This window comes from Phyllostomus hastatus, unplaced genomic scaffold (assembly GCF_019186645.2).
Source record: "Phyllostomus hastatus isolate PE091 unplaced genomic scaffold, TTU_PhHast_1.1 phas_scaffold_39, whole genome shotgun sequence".
In the NCBI taxonomy this organism is placed as follows: Eukaryota; Metazoa; Chordata; class Mammalia; order Chiroptera; family Phyllostomidae; genus Phyllostomus; species Phyllostomus hastatus.
Genome location: NW_025334028.1, coordinates 21,323,068 through 21,339,927, shown reverse-complemented (window position 1 = coordinate 21,339,927; position 16,860 = coordinate 21,323,068). Strand labels below are relative to the sequence as shown.

Sequence of the window (16,860 nt, the reverse complement as noted above, 5' to 3'; positions counted from 1 at the left end):
CTGCTCGATATGCATAGAAACCAATACTGTGACATCAGCTTTTGCGAAAAGAAAAGGCTTTTATTTGTGAGTCAATTGACAAGGAGACTAGGGGCAGGGCTCACATCTATCACCCTGATCCAGGGTTGAGAACAGGTTTAACATGTTGCAGCACAAGATCCCCCTGGACAATGGTTCCTTTGCTTATGAATGGGATCTTGTGTTTAGTGTCTGGTCATTTCCAGGTTCTTTGGTTCCAGTGAGGAAAATGGTTAAGGGTTCACAAGTATTACTTTTGAGTGGCATATCCAAGGTTTACACTTTGGTTCTGGGTCTTGTTAGAAGCAGGATAAGACCAGTTTGAGCTAGTTCTGTGGTTACACTTTGAGGTGCATGAGTTATATTTTAACTTTCTGATTGATCTTTCCTTGGATATAAGCATGAGCAATGGCAGAAGTATCAGCAATTTGAAAAGAAGCACTGTGTTCCACCAGGATGTCTATAAAATGGATTTCAGTTATTCTGCTGCAATAGCTGAGTTGTAACTTTAGCCCTGGGAGCTGTGGAAAGGTACTGGTGTGGACCACAGAATATAGCCATTGGATCAATACAAAGATAATCCTGGATGAATTTGTCGAGAGAGGTCATGAAATAATTGTTCCAACATCTTAGGCTTCCTTTTTTGTTGATTCCAACAAATCATCTGCTATTAAATTTGAGATTTACCCTACATCTTTAATTAAAAATGATATGGTGCTTTTATTTTTCATGCAGCTGGCAAAATAAGTAGACAAACGATCTGCCAAAAGATACATTTTAGACATATTTTTCACAAATGCAAGAAATGTTTTGGAATTGTCTAATTTTATTGAAACGCTCTGTAAAAATGTCATTTTAATAGGAAACATAACAAAACTGCAAGAATCAAGGCTTGATGTCATTCCTGTAGATGCCATTATACCCTGTGGAGAGCTGCTGGCTGAGTCACTGAAATATCTTTAGTGTACACTTCCTGCTTCTCTCCTGTTACACAGTTGAAAAGTATACCGTGGAGGACTTCCAATCCTTCTATCCTATGTACTTGTTATGTCAGAATTAGTAATCAATGACCTTCACAGAGAGGGTAAAAATTATGATATATGTGTTTTATTTTGTCTTTTGGTTCCAAATATTTAATGAGAACTGGGATCAGATTTATAATGAAGCCCTGGGTAAGTCATGTTTTCAGTGGGTAGCATGAAGTCCTAACTTTCCTAGTGCCTTGGAGGATGAGTTTGCATAAATATAAAGTCAGAGTGGGAGGAATCTATCTTTACAAGTGAAATGATGAAATAATAGAAATGATCTTTCAGTCCATACATATTATAGAAATGCTTCAATTTTAAGGTCAGTTTGAGCCTTGTGGTCCATTACTAGCACAGGACACTCCAGGAAGTCAGAGACCACAAACTGAAACACTGTAGAGTTTTTTAAGCAATCACATAGCCATTCTTATTTATTGGTTTGTTTGTAATAAGCTTTATATTATAGAGGGGTTACAGGTCCTCAGCAATATTAAGTAGAAATTTTCAATATATGCCCTGCCCACACATATATATTGCCTTCTCTATTATTAACATCCCCACCAGGGAAGTACATTGGTTATAATTGATGAAAGTATATTATATCATTATCATCCAAAGTCCATAGTTCACATTCACTCTTGATGTTAATCTATGATGTCATGTATTCACTAGTACAGGATTTTACAGAGTAGTTTTACTGGCGTAAAAGTTCTCTGTGCTCTGCGTATTCAGTCTACATGTCAATTTTACTATAATTTCTTCGTCTTCAATAAGAGGCATTAGAAATTTCCCTAATTATCTTCATCAAAGCAGGCAGATGTGTATACTGAGGAATTACATATTTCTAGCACAATATCTATGGAGCATTGAGGAAAATGTTTCCCCTTGCAGAGCTTTGTTTCATTTAAATTAAACTATTTTCCCCTATTACCTGAAAGAGTTCTTCACAACAAGATAAAGTGGCTTTATCTCACATTCAGGAACCTATAATTCGAGGTTTCTAATTATTACATGTTCCTCCATTAAGTATTTACAGATCACCTGCTTTGACATCTTAAAATCTTGTTGAAGGGTGGACATACAAGTTATTACTCTATATTTTTAAAAACGTCTCTTTATTAAAAGAAAAATGAGACAAAATTATGGGCGAACGCATTTATCTCCATATTTTATGAAAACTTTCCAGCTGTTTTTCTGCAAGTACTTTTACTTAATCTATAAATATTATTTAGCTCCTAATATGAACCAAATGCAGTAGTAGCCATACTTTCAAAAACCTCACAGTGTACTTGGAACATAGGGGAATAACTTGCTAAATTGTGGAATATGGATTAAGTACTTTAAGGAAAGGTGTCTCCATGGGTGTGGTAGGGTTAATAATTAAGGAGTAGAAATTATTGTTTATATCTGCATTAGTGAATTTCAAATCTTTACAGAATAAACAAATACATGTTTAATTCTTTAGAGCTTAGATTAATACTTGTTTATGATTCTGAATATACCAGGTGACATTTGATAAAAGTCTATTGACTCTTTCATTTACATGAATAAAATATGTATAAAACATATATTTTGTAACTGTATTTTCAAACCAAGACACAATTTAAACATATTTGGCTACATTATTCCAGGCTCCTTTCAGAAAATTGCCTGGTATAATCACATTCTCTCTAGCAATTGTTTGCTTTTTTATCCCTTTAGGAAGACCTGCTCCATTACGTAAGTTAAAGGAGAAGGCTGAAATGTGGCACATTTAAACCTATTGTGTTCTTAAATCTCCTCACCCACTCTGACCACATTTTGACTTTGTTGGAGGACTCCATGGCAAGCCTTCCAAACCCCTACTTAAGGTAACTTATTCCTGTTGGTTTTGCTTTGTTTACTTTGACTTTTCTGTAGAAATGTATCTGTATTCTTTATTTAGGATATTTGATCCCAACAAGAAAGATATGGGAAGCTGGACAAAATGACCTGCCAATTAAAAACAAACATTTCAATACCATTACAAGAATATAAATTTCATTATCATTACAAAAAGATGTATTATACCTGAGAGACTTTGGGTATATGGTCAGTTAATTAAATATAGGCCTCATTATTCAACCCATAAGAAGGTGTCTGTCATTCATTCAAGAATATTTTAAAAGTGACTAGTATAGTCCAGAGATAAATAATAGATATGCAAAGAAATAATGTAGACACACCCACACCTGACATTCTTCTTGAAAAGATGAAATTTAAGCAAGTAATAAAAATTGTGTGATCTTGGCTGGGTGGCTTAGTTGTTTGGAGTGTCAGCCCATATATCAAAAATGTCACATGCTCGATCTCTGTTAGGGGTGTGTATAGGAGGCAACTGATCAATGTTCTCTCTGACATTGATGTTTCTCTTTCTCAAATCAATAAAAATATCCTTGGATGAAGATTCAAAAAAATGTGGAGTATTATAATAAGGAAAGACTACAATGCTAGAGAATACCCAGCAAGGATCAAAGAAAGTATTTCATATTAATGTTGTTAAGTGAGACCTGAAGGATGTGCAGTAATAGGAGGGAGGGATGGGGAGAAGGACACAAAAAGTAAAGCAGGAAGAATAATAATGACAGTGCCTAATTAGTCCAAATTTAGTGTAGTGGAAAGAGACTGAATAAAGAGGCAGGTGGTGCTGGAAAAGTAAGTTAGAGATAAGTAATTATAAGAATTTTGAAGCATCCTATATTTTGTATATAGGACAATGGTGCCTCAGTCTCCTTCAAAGTAGGCACATTGAGACTTCATAGAGTTCACCCAGTGTCATTAGCAACTGCAACACGATGTTCCTTCTGCTCTGGTAGCAGAAGCTATGGAACAAATTTTTCCACAACATGTTTCATGCCAAAATTCTGCATCAAAATCTTGAAAGATGGTACTCTTGAAAGATGTACCACTTTACATTAAGGGAGAGTGAAAATGTTAGTAGGTGTGGGAAAAGAGGAAGAGAAGCAAGGCAAGGAGAAGGATGAATAAAAGTGTAATTTGAATAATTTGTAATAGTAGCTGTTGTTTTTAAGCTGCAAAATTAAGACTTGAATCCAAGTCAATGATTTATAAAACATCATTATTTTTTAGTATATAAAGTAAATTGTTCCCCCAACCTACTTGATTCCTATTAATTATTAGGATCCCAGATAATTTCTGTACTTTCCCTTTATGAAATAAGAAGTTGGCAAATTTCAACAACATTCTTAAACATTCTTCCAGACTTGACTGTATATACTCCAATAAAACTATACAGAGAGGTATAATCAGGTTGTGTAAATATGCATATAAATTTCACACTGAAGATACATGTAGAAGGAGAGTGAGGCTAAATCTTAATTCCTTTTTGGTTCTTTTTTGTAGTTCTTCAGATGATCTTTTAACAAGCATGTGCTATTTTTATAAGAATGTCAAAGGATGAGAATAACCAGTCCATGTTAGTGATTAATCTGCAAAGTGAGGCTGTATTTCTATGTCACTATAGGGAACCATCTTCCATAGCATGGTTGAAAAAGGCTATTGGTAGAGAACTAAAGAGACAAAACATTGAACACAGGGACTATAAATGTTGCTGCAGATTACTGGAATCACATAAATACCAGGATGCCAATGTTAGTCTTAGAAAAGTACAGTGACCCTCATATGAAACTAATACCATCAGGGTGGAATTGTACTTTTGAAGAACTTTCTGGACAATGTAGAGTTTGCAAAGTAAAGGTTTGAAAATTGTTTCCTCTTTTCTATTTTCTGTAAACAAAAAAAAACAAGTTAAAAAAAAGTTTTGCAACAATGATTAGGAAGAGAAAGTACCAATTTCATATTGGAAAAATTGTCATTGTTTTCCAGAGAGAAAATAACAAATAATAAATTTAAAGCAGGACAGAAAAAAGATGAATATGCAGTTTTGACCAGATATCCAGAAAACTTAGGTTCCTCTACATTTGTGTTTTTGGTAGAAAAATACATTGAGCAATGAGGAATTACTCTAAACCAGAAAGTAATAAATGTATTTAAATTGGTAAGGATCTGGGACCACAAGTAAGAGTAATTCTGAAACAATTCCAGGTATGGTTGGCTTTACCAGGAGTTCTATACCGTTGACCCTTGAACAATGCAGGTTTTAGGAGCATTGAGCTCCTCTCTTCCCATAAAAAAATCCATGTGTAATCAAAAGACAAATTAAATAAAATGGAGTAAAAATAATCTCTTCAACAAATGGTGTTGGGAGAGCCGGACAGCTACATGCAAAGAAAATCAAGCTCCATCACCAACTGACACCATACACAAAAATAAATTCAAAGTGGATAAAACACTTAAATATAAGCTGTGACACCATAAAAAGTCCTAGAGGAGAACATAGGCAGGATAATCTTAAGATATGCCATACAGCAATATTTTCACCAATATGTCCCCTAGAGCAAAGGACATAAAGCAAAGAATAAACAAATGGGACTTCATTAAAATAAAAAGGTTCAGCACAGCTAAAGAAAACATCAGTAAAATGAAAAGAGAACCAACCATATGGGAAAATGTATTTGCAAATGATACCTAGGACAAGGGTTTACTCTCCAAAATATGTAAAGAAATCACATGACTCCACTCCAGGAAGACAAACAACCCAATTAAAAAATGGGCAAAGGACCTGAACATACACTTATCCAAGTAGGATATACAGAGGGCCCAGAGACATAAGAAAGGATGCTCAGCATCACTAGTGATCAGAGAAATGCAAATTAAAACCATAATGAGATACCACATCACACTGGTCAGAATGGCCATCATAAGCAAATCAACAAACAACAAGTGCTGGTGAGGCTGTGGTCAAAAAGGAACCCTAGTGCACTGTTGGTAGGAATGCAGACTGGTGCAACCACTATGGAAAACTATGGAATTCCCTCAGGAAACTAAAAATGGAACTGCAATACCATTACTGAGATTATACCCTAAGAATCCTGAAACACCAATTCAAAAGAACCTATGCACCCCAATTTTCATAGTAGCACAATTTACAATAGCCAAGTGCTTGAAACAGCCTAAGTGCCCATTAGTAAATGAGTGCATAAAAATCTATGGTGCATTTACACAATGCAATATTGTGCAGGAGAAAGAAGGAACTCCTGTCTTTTGTGTCAGCATAGATGGAACTGGAGAGCATTATGCTAAGTGAAAGAAGCCAGGTGGTGAAAGACCAATACCATATGATCTTACCTATGAGTAAGTGGAACCTAATCAACAACAACAACAAAAAAACAAGCAAGCAAAATGCAACCAGAGACATTGAAATAAAGAACAAACTGACAGTAACCAGAGGGGAGGGGAGAGAGGGATAATCGGGGAAAATAGGGGAAAGACCATTAAGGGACATGTATAAAGGACACATGAACAAAGCCCAAGGGGGTTGTTTCGAGGGTGGGAGGTGGGGATGGGTGGGGTGAGGGGGTGTGATGGGGTGAAAATGCAGACAACTGTAATTGAACAACTTTTAAAAAAGATAAATTAAAGTAAATCTTGAGACAAATGAAAATATAAATACAATATACCAAAATGTATGGGATTAGGCAAAAGCAAATCTAAGAGGAAAGTTCATAGTGATTAACACCTCCATTAAGAAACATGAAATATTTCAAATAAGTAAACTTTAAACCTCAAGAAACTGGCACAGAAGAACAAACAAAACTCAAAGCTAGTAAGTGGAAGAAAACAAAGATTAGTATAGAAATAAATGAAATAAATAAAAAGATAATAAAAAAGAGCAATAAAACTAAGAGTTATTTTTTGAACATGTAAGCAATATCAATAAATCTTTAGCTAGATTTACCAAGAGAAAAAGAGAGAGAACCTAAATAAATAAAATCAGAAATGAAAACAGAGACATTATAATTGATATCTAAAAAGTAAAAAAGTTTATAAAAGACTACTATGAACAATTATAGATGAACAAATTGGACATCCTAGAAAAAATGGATTAATTTCTAGTAACAGATAACCTACCAAGGTTAAATTATGAATAAACAGAAAATCTGAATATGCTAATTACTAGTAAGGAGATTTAATCAGTGGTCAAAAACCTCCCAATGCAGAAAAGTCAGGACCAGAGGGCTTTACTAGTGAATTCTACCAAACAATTAAAGAAGTAATACTAATCCTTCTCAAAGGATTTTCTTCCAAAAAGTAGAAGCGGAAGGAACACTTCCAAACTCATTTTATGAGACAGCACTTCCCAATGTCAAAACCAGACAAGGATACCACAAGAAAAAGAATTATAGGCCAATATTCCCAAAAGTGATGGAAGTAGGTGAAAGTGGTAAACAAATACTAATTTCCAGTTATAAGATAAATAAATTCTGGGACTATAGTTAACAATACAGTATTGCATATTTGAAAGTTGAAAGTTACTAAGAATAGATCTTAAAAGTTTTCATCATAAGAAAAAGTAACTATGTGCAGTGATGGATGTTAAGTAAACTATGTGGTAATTATTTCACAATATAAACATATATCAAATCATTATGTTATACACCATAAACTAATACACTATTATATACAACTATATCTCAATGAAACTGGAAAGAAAAGAATTTGCAAAATAAGTTTTTTTTAAAGATTTTATTTATTTATTTTTAGAGAGGGAAGGGAGGGAGAAAGAGAGAGAGAGAGAAACATCAATGTGTGGTTGCTGGGGGTCATGGCCTGCAACCCAGGCATGTGCCCTGACTGGGAATTGAACCTGCGATGCTTTGATTCGCAGCCCGTGCTCAGTCCACTGAGCTATGCCAGCCAGGGCGCAAAGTAAGTTTGATACATACTTGACAATAAAGCATAACTGTTAATTGTCCTGAATAGTAATTAAGAATCTGTGGTTGGCAATTTTTTTAATGACTGCAATTATATTACTGCTATAAACTGTTTTCTCCTTTTTAAAAATTATTTTTCTTGATATTTTTTCAATAAAAATGGTAAATATTAAAAATCTGATCCTATATACAGTTTCAATTTGATTACATTCAATACTGACTAACACATTTAAAAATCCAAGACCTTGGATTTCTAATTCACAGGCTGATGGGTATTAAATGGTTTAAATTCATGTTGTTGAAAATAAATTGTATTCCTAACGCTTCATCCTCTAGTATCCAGTCAACAATCAGGTAGACAAGACTACTCCTCTCACCTATCGGAACCCTCCCCTGAACTGCCCCCCATCCCTAGGGGCCTCACATCCCTGGTCCCCACCATAGGTGACATCATTACATAGAGAAAAGGAGCAAGGTGAACAAAGTAGGTGATGGGAAAGGTCAGGAAATAATGCATTCAAGATTTTCATATTTCTTCATTCACAAATATTTGGGTGCCTGTCCTAGAGCTAGTGTTCAAGCTTTGGACAACATGTCTTTTCTGTTTCCTTAGGACTTGCCTGAGAGTACAAGGCAGCACAAATAGCACTCTGAAGCAGTGGATAAATGCCTAGAGTTAAGAAATAACTCTTTACTCAGCTTTTCACATAATGCAAGTGCTAGCTATTGTTTTTAGCTGCCAAGGACACCTGTCAAATTACTGGCCAATTCCCATCACACTTTCCTTTAGTGGCAAAGCTTATATTCCTGAGCACGTGGCTCAGTCCAGGTCAGTCAGAACACTTCTGCCTCTGCTGAGGTAAGTCATATGATCCAAATTGCACTATTTCACCAGATGGAGATAGCAAGGAAGGCCTTGCTTTTGAATCTTGGGGTTAGTTGCCAGTGATCCTATTTCTTATCTTGTGGAGAATGTTTGTTTGTAATAGAAGATAATGAAACCATTAGAGAAATAGCAGAAATTATAAATACAGAAAGATGGGGAGGAGGGGGGAGAGAGAGAGAGAGAGAGAGAGAGAGAGAGAAACATTGAGTGCTGTTTCCAGATCTGAGGTTCTAAAAGCTGACATTCCTCAGCTTTTTAGCTGATGAAAGATTTTGGGCAGAGGAGTCTGCCTCCCCAACTCTGTATCACACCTTGCAATCAGGAGCTGAAAGCAGCAGTGTTAAGAATGTGTGTTGTAAACAGCTCCTTCATCCTCTGGCCCCCAGGTCCTTATCTTCCATCAGCAATGTCCTCAGCTCACATTTCCCAATAAAAGCAACTCTTGTAAGATACAAAGGAGTGCTAATTTCAGGGAAGACATCCGTTCCGGGGAACCAAATCTGTGGAGATTCAATTCGTCTACCAAGTGAACAATTTTTTACAAAATTAAACAAAACCTCTCTTTTTATAATTGTAGTCATTGTTTTACAATTACATAACAACAACAGAAAAATTTGATAGGGTTAATCAGTACAAAGGAACTGTTTGTCCCAAATATGTTTCCACGTTTTTGTGACACACACAAAAAAACTATTGGCAGCTTTGAAATGGCTGTTTTTAGCTTCTACTCTTCTAAACCAAGGGGGCAAGATGCAGTCTTAGCTCTAGCTCAGGTTATCTTCCACCTTTCTTTCTCCTAGCAGTTTGTACCAGAAGCTTCTCACAGTTTATGCCCTGCAAATTGGAATTTAACTTATAGGGATGGCAATGCAGGTGATTTTCTTTTCTGTTTTGCTTCCAATATCATTCGAATGTTCCTGTGCAGATCATAAACATTTGCCTGAGCTTATTCTGTGAGGACTTTGAAATGTAGAACTGAGACAAAGTAAAATGCCAAGGAAAGAAATCGAAATTTAGGAGAAAGTACAGCAGATGTAACTAATACCTGTGGCACATTCTTGGGGGCAGGACCAGAGCCTTAAAGAGACCATGTTAGAGAGTAATGCAGATTAGAACCCAACACAGTCCAAATAACTCTGTCTGGGTGTAGTATAAGCCCTCCGAATGTACTGCCCTCCCTATTCACGTGGCTGCCGAATAACAGTGGCAATCTTGATTGGCTTCTTTCAACTTCAGTTTCACAATGGCCCTCTCTTCAGTCTTGATGCTTTTGCTACTTGACTTGGATCTTGAGCTGGTCCCACCTTTTTCCTGCTTTTGCTGTGGGTATTAAGAGCATAAAGGGGAGTTTGACTTACTATATGACAATAGATATGACACTAGATAGTTCTGGTATTATTTTCATTCCTATGGAGACATTTAAAAGAAGTACTGGTAATAACCACAAGTAGGATTATGTTAAGAAAGCTGAGCTGCAATAGGATGAAATTTCAACTAGAGAGTGAGAATTAATAATTATATTGGGCTTCTTCTTTCTCTGACATTATCCTGCTGTTCAAGAAGTGGCTAGAAGCAGATACTGGGAAAGATTCAGGGTTCAGTGAGATACTGTAGGTCCACTGCATAGTTAGGAACATCTAGGGTATTGAATTTCTGATAGAGATGGCAATATTAAATATTGTCATCTTGGAATCTCAGTTTGTCAGATATTATAGGTTAGCTCATATAACACTCATTTCCTGTTTTTTTCTTATCTGACTCTATTATAGTAGCTATAAAACATAAAACTCAGTTCCCCAGACTCCCTTGAAACTGAAGTAGGCATGTGACATGGTTCTTGCCAATGAGATACAAGCAGATGTGATTTGTGGTTTTGAGGCCTGGAGACATGGCACCATTTGGTACAGTGAGGCAGCAAGTAAGAGGATGCTGAGAGCAGACAAGGATGACAGACTGAAAAGTTAGAAAGAGCCTGGTTTTCCAGTGGCATTGTTGAATTATAGCACCAGTCTGGAATAGCCTATCCTAGAAGGTGAGTGAAATTCTATTCTTTTAATTCAGTGCTTCCCATTCTTTTCCATATCTTGGAGAACACAGAAAGGATAATATTGTATTTATATGCCACATGTAGGTGGATGAACATGTAGGTGGATGTAGCTGTTCAGGACTGGAGCTAGTCTCTCATACCTTAAATGTCCCCTAGGTGATCACTATCTCAGCTTACTTCTAACCACTTGAAACTCTCACAGAATTCTGAGTTAATTCACTTAATTCCCTGAAGCTGGAAACATCCCTGACACACTGGAGTTTGAAGAAGGTCTTAGGAGGCAAGGAGATAACTTTTAACCTGTTAGATAACTGAAAGTCATGATGAAGGTTAGCCTGTAAGTTAAAAGCAGAAATGTGGCATGTAAAAGAGAAATTGTCAAAAGAGGGATTTTTGGATTAAATGATCAAAGGATTGCTCATTAGGATGATAAGAAGTTCAAAACAAAGGCCCTGAAGGTGTCTGGGTAATAGAATGGAAATGGAGGTTTGCAGTGTCAAAGGGGAAAGTAGGGACTAAGAGAACTGGAGCTGTTAAGTTGCTTTGGATGCAGAAGATATTGATGTAGAGGAAGAATACAGTATATTGAAGGAGAAGGAAAAGGTCTCTGCTAGATGAGAACTGTAGTGCTGTGAAGTGAAGAAAGGATTTAGACTGAGGACATACATTTCAAATGGTGAGATGGGAAGGGAAGATACTCATTATTGTCCAGATGTAGCATTGGGAATCTTGTAGAAGAGCCTTGCCGTATCTGCACACCTCCCCTTTAACCTTTTCTTTTTTTTCCTCCTCTGGATAATTCAGGTCAGATTGCAGCACTGCAGTTAAGTATATAGATGACCATATTTTTCTAAGCATCCTACCCTGATGATAAAGAGTCTCTCCTGGACAAACTACTCAGTCTCTGCTGAACTTTTTTTCAGCTGGTTCTGACTTTTAGACTTTGGTGTTCCTCTCAGCATTGTCTAATTCTAGAAGTTTCCTGATAAGTCAGTTTAACTGGAATTTCCCATGTTCTGTATCTGATTATTCTCAATATTTAACTGGGTTTCTCATCTGCCATCATCCCCCAGGGGATATCTGATCACCCTGGCCTTCCTTCAGCAAGAATCCTGCTAGGTAAGTTTGGACAAAAATCTCCTCTGGTTTCCTCTGAGTAATGATCCCCCTCCCTGCCCCTTGGCTATAAGTTCCCACTTGACTATGCTATATTCGAAGTTGCATTCAATCTCTCTCCCCTTCTGCAAGAACCCATAGCAGTTTTTCTACATCCATTGCAATGATTCCTTTGGAACCATCTTCAACAAGTGTAATAACCATTTTTTCTATAATATCTAAATAATATTTATTCTCTCACACTGATTAGGAATTAACAATAATTAAATAGTAATAATTATTATAGGTAATACAGGTATTACAGATTATAAAATCTATAATGTACTTGATGTCCAATACCACTCAACATAATATACAATCCCTGACTGGTAAGGCTCAATTGGTTGAGCATCCTCCTGCAGACTGAAGTGTTGTTGGTTTATTTCCCAGTCAGGGTACATGCCTAGATTGTGGGCCAGGTCCTAACTCACTTAATCCTCATAAAAACCCAATCAATTTTGTGTTAAGGCAGTCTTGAACATTATGATTTAGAGTGTAAGAGACAAAGTGCACTGGACAGTTAAGGAGATTATTTTATTTAAACAATTACAATAAAGAAAACGTTTACTAATGAGGAGCCCTCAGGAAAAGGGGAGGGTCCTGGAATTTTATACAGGCAGAAAAATAAGGAAGTCATATCCCTAGGAGAGTTGTGAGGAAGGATGGAGGTCTCTTGGAATGGAAAAGGCCAGGGTTGTGCTTTCTGATTAGCCACTTCCTGGAACACAAACTGGTACAAGGATTTCTTAACCATTGCTGCTCAGTCAGAGCTCAGATAAGGGTCCAATACTGTCAGGTGATGGAGGATAAGGCAAGTATGTGAACATAGCAAAATATTTAATGACAACTTTTTAAACTCTATGCCCCCAATTAAAATCCTTTAACATGAATTAAAAGCAAAACCTATTATATTGTACTATGTATTATCTAAAATTACCTACTGTTGAAACAGAAGCCAGAGATCCAAGATGGTGGCAGAGTAAGGAAGACACACTGACCTCTCAGGACCAAACTGGAATTACAACTAAATTATAGAAAAACCATCCTGAACAACCAACTGAACAGTAGCTGGAGAGAAGCCTTATAACCAAGGATTTATAGAAAAAAAAACATACCACTGCAACACTCTAGTAGGAAGTATAGAGGCACAAGACAGCTGGCTGGGCTCCCATGGTTGGCAGCTGCAGTTCCAGAGGGATATTTAAGTGGTGAGGGGCAGGAGATTTTCCACAGAAGTATGGGATCTAATCCTAAGCTGGGATCCCCAGCCTACAGCACAAGAACTGGGAAAGGAACCAAAATAATTTCTGGACGTGATAAGCATCAGGGCTTCTGTCTGCTAGGGAGAGATGTATAGAGAGTCAGAGATCCTCTTAAAGGGACACTACACAAATTTTGTTTGTAGCACCTTACCCTGATCTCTGGCAGATGGAGGGCAGAGCAGTCTAGAGCCAAGTAAGGAGAGTCTTGGGCTGGTGGTTCTGAAGAGAAAGCTGAAGGGTCACCTGCTAGGATTTTTGTTCTGAGTCCTGTCCATGGTGCAGGAACCATCTTTCTCTGGCAGAGCACTCCCCTCCATGGAGCAATTGCCCCACCTGCAGGAATCCCTCTTGTCCCACCCTGTGGAACTTAAGCCTAGCTGCAAAGTAGTACAGCTGGGAGTACTTGCAGTGATTAAGCCTAAAATAAAGCCTGCAGGTGAAGGTAAGTCTCTGGGAGGTCTGAGACTAGCTGACCTCCCCTACGCCTGGTGCTGGTAAAAATTGGCCTTAATAAGCAGGTAGGTTCTTTCTACATACTCCCAGGCCCATCAGAAGGAGCTATAAGTTGGGGGGTGCTGATAGCTCCAAACAGCTTGCCCAGGGACAGTCAAAGGCAGTGTCTATCATAGGTCTGAACCAGAGTCTTTGAAGACCTACCTACTACATCCAAACAACACAGAGGCCTCAAATGAAAGAACAAGATAATTTTTCAGAACAGAATTAAGCGAACTGGAGGTTAACAATATATTAGATATAGAGTTTAAAGTAATGATTATTAGGATGTTAAACAACATGAAAAAACATAGAAACAATGAAAAAGGACCAATCAGAAATAAAGCCTGCAATACCTGAAATAATACACTGGAAGAAATAAACAGTAGGTTAGTTGAGGCAGAGGATCAAATCAATGATTTGGAAAATAAAGGAGAAATGAAAACACCGCGGCAGAACAATAAAAAGAAAAAGAGAATTTTAAAAAAATGAGGAGAGCTTAAGAAACATTTGGGACAACATGAAGCATAACAATTTGCATCATGTGGATATCACATGAAGAAGAGTTAGCAAGGGATCAAGAACATTTTTAGAGAAATGATGACTGAAAAATTCCCTATCTCAGTGAAGGAAAAAAAAAGACACATATTCCAGGAAGCACAAAGAGTACCAAAAAGATGGACCTAAAGTTGTCTACACCAAGACATTTCGTAATTAAAATGGCGTAGCTTAAAGGCAAGTAGAGACTCTTAAAAGCTGCAAGAGAAAAGCAGATAGTTACCTACAGGGGAGCTCCAATTAGACTGTCATCTGATACCTCAATAGAAACATTTCAGGCCAGAAGGGAGTGGCATGAAATATTCAAGGTAATGAAAACAAGGACCTACAATCAAGGCTACTTTACCTATCAAGGCTATCATTTAAAATTGAAGGAGAAATAAAGAGCTTCCCAGGCAAGAAAAAGCTCAAGTAGTCTGTTACTACCAAACCAGTATTGCTACAAATGTTAAAAAGCTTGCTTTAAAAACAAGAAGAAAAAAAACAAAAAAGCCATAGAAAAACAGTTAAAAATAAAATGGCAATAAATACATATCCATCAATAATCACTTTAAAGGTAAATGTCTTAAATGCTCAATCAAAACACATAGGGTAGCTCAATGGGTAAGAAAACAATACCCATATATATGTTCTCTCCAAGAGATTCACCTCAGAGTGAAAGATACTCACAGACTAAAAGTAATCGGAAGGAAAAAAGTACTTTATGCAAGTGAAAAGACAAAAAAGCTGTGGTAGCACTACTTATATCTGAAAAATGGACTTTAAAACCAGGCTATAGTAACAAACAAAGAAGGACACTACATCATGTCCAACAATCCACTACGGTGGATTATTGGACACTACATAGTGTCCAACAATCCAACAAGAGTATGCAATCCTAGTAAACATTTATGGACCCAATATAGGAGCACTGTAATAAGTAAAGAAAATCTTAATAGATATAAGGGTAGAGATGGATGGATATACAACCATAGTAGGGAATTTTAACATCCAGTTAACTTCAGTGGATAGAAGTCTATTGAAGGAGGCAGCAGCCTTAAATAAACACACCAGATAAAATGGATTTAATTGATATCTTCAGAGCATTTCACTCAAAGCAGCAGAATATATATTCTTTCAAAGTGCACAAGAAACATTTTCTAGGATAGACCACATATTAGGACACAAAGAAGTCTCAATAAATTTAAAAAGATTAAAATTGTATAAAACATCTTCTCTGACCATAATGCTATGAAACTAGAAATCAAAGATGAGCAGAAAACTGAAAAACACACAAACACATAGAAGCTAAATAACATGTTAATGACCATTGAGTAGTCAACAGTGATATCAAGGAGGAAATCAAAAGATACCTTGAAACAAATGAAAATTTGTGGGATGCAGGGAAAGCTATCCTGAGGGCAAATCATGGCATTGCAGGCCTATCTCGAAAAGAAAAGAAAAAGCACAAATAAACAATTTAACTTTACACTTAAAGACACTTGAAAAAGAACAACAAAGTGAGTAGAACAAAGGAAATATTAAAGATCAGAGCAGAAGTAAATGAAATAGAGTCTAAAAATACAAAATATCAGTGATCCTAGAGGTGGTTCTTTCAAAAGATAATCAAGATCGAGAAACCTTTAATCAAACTCATCTAGGAAAAAAGAGAGAGAACCCAAACAAACAAAATCATAAATGCAAGAGGAGAGCTCTGGCTGGTGTGGCTCAGTGGATTGAGTGCTGGCCTGTGAACCAAAGGGTCACTGGTTAAATTTTCAGTCAGGGCATGTGCCTGGGTTGTGGGCCAGTTCTACAGTAGGGGGTGAACAAAAGGCAACTACATACTGATGTTTCTTTCCCCCTCTTTCTCCTTCCCTCCCCCTCTTTCTCCTTCCCTCCCCCTCTTTCTAAAAACAAACAAACAAACAAATAAATAAAATCTTAAAAAAAAGAAATGTAAGATGAGAAAATAACAACTGACACCAAAGAAATACAAAGAATGGTAAAAAAATATTCCAACTATATTCCAATAAAGAACAACCTGAATAAAATGGATACATTCCCAGACATACACTATTCTAAAACGAAACCAGGAAGAATCAGAGAATATGAATAGACAGATAACACTTACTGAAATTGAAACAATAATTAAAAACTCCTAATCCTGGACTGGATGGTTTCATAGAATTTTACAAACATTTTAAGAACACCATTCTTTATCAAACTATTCCAAAAAATTTAAGAGCAGGCAAGACTTCCAAATTCATTTTGTAAGGCCAGCATATCCTAATTCCATAACCAGATAAAGGAACTGCAAAAAAAGGAACTTATAGGCCAATATCCTTGATGAACATAGATGCTAAAGTCTCAATATATATTATCAAACTGAATATAGTAATACTGCAAAAAAAATCATACCCCATGATCAAGTGGGATTTATTCTGGGAATGTGATGTTGTTACAACATTTGCAAATCAATAAATGTGATGATACACCACATACAGAAAATGAAGGATAAAAGGCACAAGATCATATCAATAGATGAAAAGCATTTGATAAAATCTGGCACCTATTTGTGATAAGAATTCTCAACAAAATGGGATTAGAGGGAACATACCTAAAC

At 36.5% G+C, this 16,860-nt stretch overlaps 1 pseudogene; it reads left to right on the top strand.

Annotated features, from left to right (window-relative positions):
• Positions 1-474: 474 nt before the first annotated feature.
• Positions 475-1,219, top strand: LOC123806745 (annotated as a pseudogene).
• Positions 1,220-16,860: the final 15,641 nt, after the last annotated feature.